This window comes from Artemia franciscana, chromosome 13 (genome assembly GCF_032884065.1).
Source record: "Artemia franciscana chromosome 13, ASM3288406v1, whole genome shotgun sequence".
In the NCBI taxonomy this organism is placed as follows: Eukaryota; Metazoa; Arthropoda; class Branchiopoda; order Anostraca; family Artemiidae; genus Artemia; species Artemia franciscana.
In genome coordinates, this window is record NC_088875.1 from 37,089,635 (window position 1) to 37,097,058 (window position 7,424).

The following is a 7,424-nucleotide window of genomic DNA, read 5'->3' on the forward strand; positions in this document are numbered from 1 at the left end:
TTGATTTTGGCTCTCCGCACATAAATTATTAAAATTAAATTTGCATATTAATGCTTTTTTTTGGCTAAACGGCTTTCTCTTAGTTTTGATCAGACGATTTTGAGAAATAAGGGGCGAGGAAGGAGGTCTAGTTGCCCTCCAATTTTTCGGTTACTTAAAAAGGCAACTAGAACTTTTAACGAACATTTTTATTAGTAAAAAATATACGTAACTTAAGAAGTTTTGTCTGGGTTCCAAAACGGGTCTAGTCAGTTTTGCGAAATTTTGTAATATGGTCGAAAATTGACTGCAAACTGAGCATCTACATCCTGGTTCGGTTCAAAAAACAGACTCACTTTAAAATTAAGCGAAGCTCAAGCTGCCTCTAATCCTTTTCCAATGTAAAATCCATAAAAGAATGAAGATTTTGTATAAATTTCCAATGCATGTACTAACATTAATAAAAAAATGCGGTAGAATTCTAGTCGAGACTCTGAATTGCAATGGGAAATCGGCCAATTGAAACTGAAATGCCTGAAAGCTTGATTGTTTCTGACTGAAGCCTTCTTTTAGAACTTGGTTTTATGGTTGAAACAACAGGTTACTTAATGCGGAGGAAATTTGGCCTACAGTGGCCTGGATTTTAAAAATGCATAAAAAAAGGTGTTTTGCGAGAAAAATTACCATTTTTGCTTATTCAGGAATGGTAACTGTTTTTGGCTAGCTTTAGTAGTAAAATATTATTTGGAGAAATAAATTAATATAAATATTATAAAAAGCCATTAGTCATCCGAATTAAGTCTCGAAATTACTTATCAGTGTTACGTTTTAATAATAAATATGTTTTTTTTCTAGGTTTGGGAAAGGCAATGGAGAAAAGTTTAAAGGGCAGTCAAATATCGAGTCACTTTTGGAGTCGTATTTTGAGAAAATTTGATGCCGATTTTGGAATGTTCATAGACAAGTTTCAGGTAATAAGGGCAATAACCTCAGGGAATAAGGGTAATAATTTCAGGTAATAATCTTCATTTTTTGTATCGACAACAATGCGTACCAGAACTGATTCAAACGGTTTAAACGTTCAGTCCTTGCACGCTTTTTATTTTATTAGAATGAATTTTTTTATTTTATTTTTATAGTTCATTTATTGTGATGATTGCAAAACTAGATTATATCGAAGGTCTACAGACCAGAATATTTAAGATTAACAAAAGCGTACTTATTGCGCTGAAATTGAACTGGGTGAGGAAAGGAGTGTTGAGATATTTTCAGATATGCTTGTTTTCATTGTAAGTGTGGGCATAACAGGGGCTTATTCGATTGAAAATAGAAAGTTATAATGCCTTTTTAAGAACCGAACGGGTCTGGAGGTTCACCAGCCACCGCTGACGCTTACATACAAAAATAATTTTTTCTGCAATTTCTTGAGGAAACTAAACTTTACCAGCTCTTGTATGTATCAATCTCTTCAGTAAAAACTCCCTTCTTTACAAATTTTAAGAGGCTGTTGCCCAACAGTTGCTTGTGAAAATTTTTTGTCATATAAAGATATAATCGACTTTTTTTCATTTCTGTCCGTTACAAATTTCATTTTTTTCTCTCGTAGTAAGCTCTGGTATTTTTTAGTTTGACTTCCTTTTAATTTTTTTTTATTTATTTATTCATCAACCAGGCTAGTTACCCTGCGTTTGAAAGTCGATATACGTCTTTATTTCTGTATTTTTTAAGTTCTCTATTGCTTTTTACTTTTCTTTAAACTTTAAATTTTATTAATTTTATAATACATAATAGAAATACATAATAGTAAATACATAATATAACTTTATTAATACTCTCGAAGAAAGTCGTTCTTATCATAAGCTCAAATCCTCTTTCTGATCGTCTTTACTCGACTGAGAAAACGAAACAGATGAGATAAATCAGAACATACAAAATGCAAGATGATAAAAATAGGTATATGCCTTGTTTGGGCTGCCAAACAAGGATTGCTTGTGCTTGATTTAGACTCTTATTGATTGGATAGCATTGTTGAGTAGAGAAAATCATACTATAAAGATTAGGCCAGGATCAAAGAAGGTCTTCATTCAACTGGAGTTCCAATGGACTTTTTGATTTCTGGTACTAAGCCGGCTTAAGTGATTTTTGTTGACTTGAGAAAAATTCTTAGTTACTGACCTGCATTAATTAGGACTGATTACTGTTCCTGATGGCATTAAAATTCTATTGATTTAAATAATACGAAATTTCTTCAATTTTAAATTTTTGGTTGACCAATTTTTGGTTGAAATAACGAAACAGCTAAGTCTTTCTCAGGTCGGGAAAGGGTTGATAATAGAATGCTAGTATTGTGTATCCCTGTAGAAATGACTGATGCAGATAGTACTGACTAAAATTAAGTATACTTACTGCTGCGTGCACAAATAGATTGGATCCAGGATTTAGATGCACTACTTTTATTAGGAGATTTTAGAAACGGGAATATGTTATGACCTTGGTAAATTTGTCGTCGGAAAGGAAATCAGAAACGGTTTAAGACCGCTGCAGTTTCGCAGTTATAGTGGTCTTCTTAAATGTAGTACAGTATTTGGCCGTAAAATGACATCCCCTCAGACCAAGGCTAAGGGCATTATGTTATGGAAGTTGCGCATTCTTAACACATAAGGTTCATAAGAATATAAGGCATGTTCAATCTTGGACCTAAAAAAAGCTTGGAGCTTAGGACGAGATTTTAAGGATATTTTGAAATTTATGTCAAACACAATCAAAACAAACAATGTTTTTATAGCACTTGGTATCTACCAAGTGACATATAGCGATCTCAAATTCTGTCAGTCTGTCCCGGTTTTGCTACTTTAGGCACTTCAAGGTAAGCTAGCACGATGAAATTTGGCAGGCATATCAGGAACCTGAACAGATTAAATTGGAAATTGTTGTTTCCCCTATTCGATCATCTGGGGGGAGGGGGAGTGGGGGACGGTTAAATCGGAAAAATTAGAAAAAAATTTGGTATTTTTAACGTACGAACGGGGGATCGGATCTTAATGAAATTTGATGTTTGGAAGGATATCGTGTCTCAGAGCCCTTGTTTTAAATCCCGATCTGATCTGGTGACATTGTGGGGAGTTGGGGGGGGGACCTAAAATTTTGGAAAACACTTGTTTGTGAGTGGAGGTATTGGGATGAAACTTGGTGGAAAAAATAATCACAAGTCCTAGATACGTTATTGACGTAACCGGAACGGATCCGCTCTCTTTGGGGGAGTTGAGGGGCGGGGGTGAGGGTTAATTCTGAAAAAAAATTAGAAAAAAATGAGGTATTTTTCACTTACGAAGGAGTGATCGGATCTTAATGAAATTTGCTGTTTGGAAGGATATCGTGTCTCAGAGTTCTAATTTTAAATCCTGACTGGATCCGGTGATATTGTGGGGAGCTGGGGGGAGGGACCTAAAATATTGGAAAATGCTTAGAGTGGAGGGATCGGGATAAAACTTGGTGGGAAAAATAATCACAAGTCGTAGATACGTGATTGACATAACCGGAACGGATCCGCTCTCTTTGGGAGAGTTGGGGCGAGGGAGGGTCAAAAATTAGAAAAAATGAGGTATTTTTAATTCACGAAGGAGTGATCAGATCTTAACGGAATTCGAAGTTTGGAAATACATCGTGTCTCAGAGCTCATATTTTAAATCCCGACCAGATCCGATGACATCTGTTGGAAACAAGAGTGGAGGGATCGGGATGAAACTTGGTGGGAAAAATAAGCACAAGTCCTTGATACGTGATTGACGTAATCGGAATGGATCCACTTTCTTTGGGGGAATTGGGGGGGGGGGGTAATTCTAAAAAAATTGAAAAAATGAGGTATTTTTAACTTACGAAGGAGTGATCCGATCTTAATGAAATATCCATATTTAGAAGGACCTCGTAATTCAAATCTCTTATTTTAAATCCCGACCGGTTCCAGTGTCATTGGGGGGGGGGGGGGTAAATCTTGGAAAATACTTAAAGCAGAGAGATCAGGATGAAACTTGGTGGGAAGAAAAAGCACAAGTCCAAGATATTTGACGGAAATAACTGGACTTGATCCGCTCTCTTTGGTGGAGCTGAGGGGGGGGGGGAGTAATTTGGAAAAATTAGAAAAAATGAGGCATTTTTAACTTACGAATGGGTGATCAAATCTTAATGAAATTGATCTTTAGAAGGATCTTGTGCTTTAGAACTCTCATTTTAAATCCCGACCAGATCTGTTGACATCAGGGGGAGCTGGAGGAGGATGCCGGAAATCTTTGAAACCGGAAATCTTGGAAAACGCTTAGTGTGGAAAGATCGGGATGAAACTTGATGGGAAGAATAAGGACAAGTTTAGATACGTGATTGACATAATTGGAACGGATCCGATCTCTTTAGGGGAGCTGGGGGTCGTTAGTTGGGAAAAATTAAAAAAATTGAGGTATTTTAACTTAAGAACGGGTGACCGGATCTTTTGATATTTAGAAGGAACTAATGTCTCAGAGCTTTTATTTCAAATCCAGACCAGATCTGTTGAAATTGGAGGGAGCTGTAGGTGGAAACCGGAAATCTTGGAAAACGCTTAAAAATGTCGTAGATACGTGATTGACGTAATCGGACTGCGCTCTCTTTGGGGGAGTTAGGGGGTGGGGTTTAGTGCTTTGGCGAGTTTGGAGCTTGTGGACTTGCTAGGACGATGAAAATTGGTAGGCGTGTCAGGAAGCTGCACAAATTGACTTAATAAAGTCGTTTTCTCCGGTTCGACCATCTGGGGGGCTGAAGGGAGAGGAAAAATTGAGGTATTTTTAACTTACGAGTGGGTGATCGGATCTTAATGAGATTTGATATTTAGAAGGACCTCGAGACTCAGAGCTCTTATTTTAAATCCCTTATTGCATTAAGCCTCTGATTTTCCTATTAAAGCATTCCATTGATTCTTAGGATTTTGCCATAGCTCATACCAGATGAGTTAATGTCTCTTGGATCTTCCGACCTAGTCAAAAGTGCCATATGAGCTGTTAGCTCTTGTTGTTAGTTGGGAAGAGGAATACAACTACGTTTAATGAATGACTTGGGGTATTATAGGTTGAAACTTTCATGGTATGTTGAAGAGAGACTGGAGGGTAACTAGCCTCCCCCCTTCTCTTTGTTCTTTTTAGGTGCTTCCTCTCCTTTAAAATGATCCATTTTTATTAGGTCTCAATGCTTTTAAATTAGTCAAAAGATTTAATAGCTATGCTTCCAAGGATGCCATACCCCCACATATCTAGGGAAAAGACAATTAATTTTGCAATTTGCCTATTGTTTATATACAGAATTTATCATTAAGAAAATCATAAATGTTTGTCCTGTGTGTATCCGAAAAGTTCTGGAGAATGAAGCTTTGGAGAACGTTGAGGGATAGGCTATGCTAAATCAAAATAAACTATGTGTACTCAGTTAATCAAAATAGAGAATCTGCAACATTATCAGCGCGGTCTTGGGTTTTAAGTTAGAACTTACAGGACATGTCGAAGGGAGGAACTTACATGACATGTCAAAGGGATGTTAAAGAGTGATTCGAGGGCTGTTAGCTCTCTGTCATACCCTTTTTAGTTATTCTAGCCCCAATAAGATTCAATCATAATTTAAAATAGAAATCTTGTTGAAAATAGTCAAAAGATCAAGTAACTCTGCCTTTATGTGACAGAACCCCTCACAGCTTTATAAAAAGAGGCCGAAGACAATCAATTGATTCTGGGCATGTTCGGAACGGTTGAGGGTATTTTAGTTAAAACTGTTTGGAATATTGAATGACGTGTCAAACTGAATAAAAAGATACTATGTGCACCCAAAAGGTCAAAAAGGTGTGCCCAATATGTAAAGAACGGCTGAAAATATTCCGTTTAAATCCTTATGGAATTTTGAGGGGAATGTGAAAAAAGTAGGTCAGAGGACAATAAGGCTCTTTCCTATTCCTTTTTTTTGCAGCCCTTCTCCAAAACTTTTGATTAAGATTTGAAGCAACCATCTTGTTCAGAATAGTAAAAAAGTCCAATAGCTATGCCACTGTTGGTGACGCAATCCCTCACAGTTCCTGAGACAAGTTTCAAAAATTGCTATTTTGTATTAAAGTAAAATTCTTAGAAAATTTTGAGCGGGTTGGCAAACACAATGAAAATACAATATGTCCAGGATGGTTTGCCAAATGATACAACAAAAGTATCTGGAGAACGGCTAATGGTATTTAGTTGAAACTTTAAAAGTACCTTGAGAAATTTGTTCACAGAGGGGTACATCTGCAATACATAATTTAGAAATTAAATTGAATGTTCACTTCGAACTTAAAGAGCAAAAATTACTATTAATAAGATTTTGGCTTCTGTCCCCTCCCCAACAATAAAAGTATAGGGCCTATCGTTTCATTTGCACCATCCTGAAGTTGAATTCTATTGAAAATATTTTCTTCTATATTTGAAATATTGAGAAATAAAATAAAAGACCGTTGACTGGCAGAGACAATCTCTTCAGAGATTGCTCATTTGATTGGGAACTGAAAACTCTAGTTCCTTTGAAACAGTCGACAGGTATTAGTTGGCAGCTAGCCTCCCCCACGCCCTTTTTACCCCAATTACATCCGATTATTTTTTTTAAATAGCCATATTGTTAAAATAGCCAGCTCAAAGATCATTAAAACTCCGGGTCGACACAATCCCTAAGGGCCAGGGGGCAGGCGTTGTAAGTTATGCCCTGGGGGCAGGGCACATGTGGTTCTTATAGAAGGGATGCTCGTATAAATTTCAGAGAGGGCTCATTTAATTGGAAATTGAAAGTTCTAGCTCACTTTCTAAGAGTCAGAAGGGAACAAAGGGCAACTAAACCCCCAAACGCCCTGTTTTCCATAAACCCACCAGATAAAAATTATGAGATAGCCATTTTGTTAAAAATAGTTCAAACATCAGATAATAAAAACTCCAGAGTCGATACTAACCCCAAAACCCTGGATCAAGTGTTTTATATTATGCCATGAGGGCATATAAGGTTCTAATGTAAGGGGAGGTTGTATAAGCTTCTGAGGTTGCTTATTGGTTGGAAATTGAAAGTTCTAGTTACCTTTTTTATGAGTCAAGTGGGATCAGAGGATATCTTGTGTCTAATCTTTCAGAGAAACCCTTAGGATTCGGGTTCAACATACCCCCTTCCCCTAGAGCCCGGGAGAAGGGTTATAACTTGTGTCCTGGGGGGTATATACAGTTTTGATTGAAGAGGTGGTCGTATAAACCTCGGAGGGGACTCAAATGACTAAAAAGTTCCCTTTTTAAGATTCCAAAGTGATCCGATTGCAACTAGCCCCCCCCCCTCCAACCCTCTTTTCCCCAATAGCTTTTTTTAGTAAATTTTTGTTTTATAGTTATTTCCGATGTTGTACTAGTTATTTCCAAGTACAAAAAATCATT

General features: G+C 36.9%; 1 long non-coding RNA gene across 3 annotated transcripts in view; it reads left to right on the plus strand.

The window, feature by feature from the left end:
- LOC136034887 (uncharacterized) overlaps positions 1–7,424 on the plus strand; it is a 102,047-nt gene that overhangs the window by 26,800 nt on the left and 67,823 nt on the right. For all 3 annotated transcript variants that reach the window (XR_010619271.1, XR_010619272.1, XR_010619270.1), the window contains exon 6: positions 835–950. This is a non-coding gene — a long non-coding RNA (uncharacterized LOC136034887). The remainder of the gene's footprint in view (positions 1–834; positions 951–7,424) is intronic.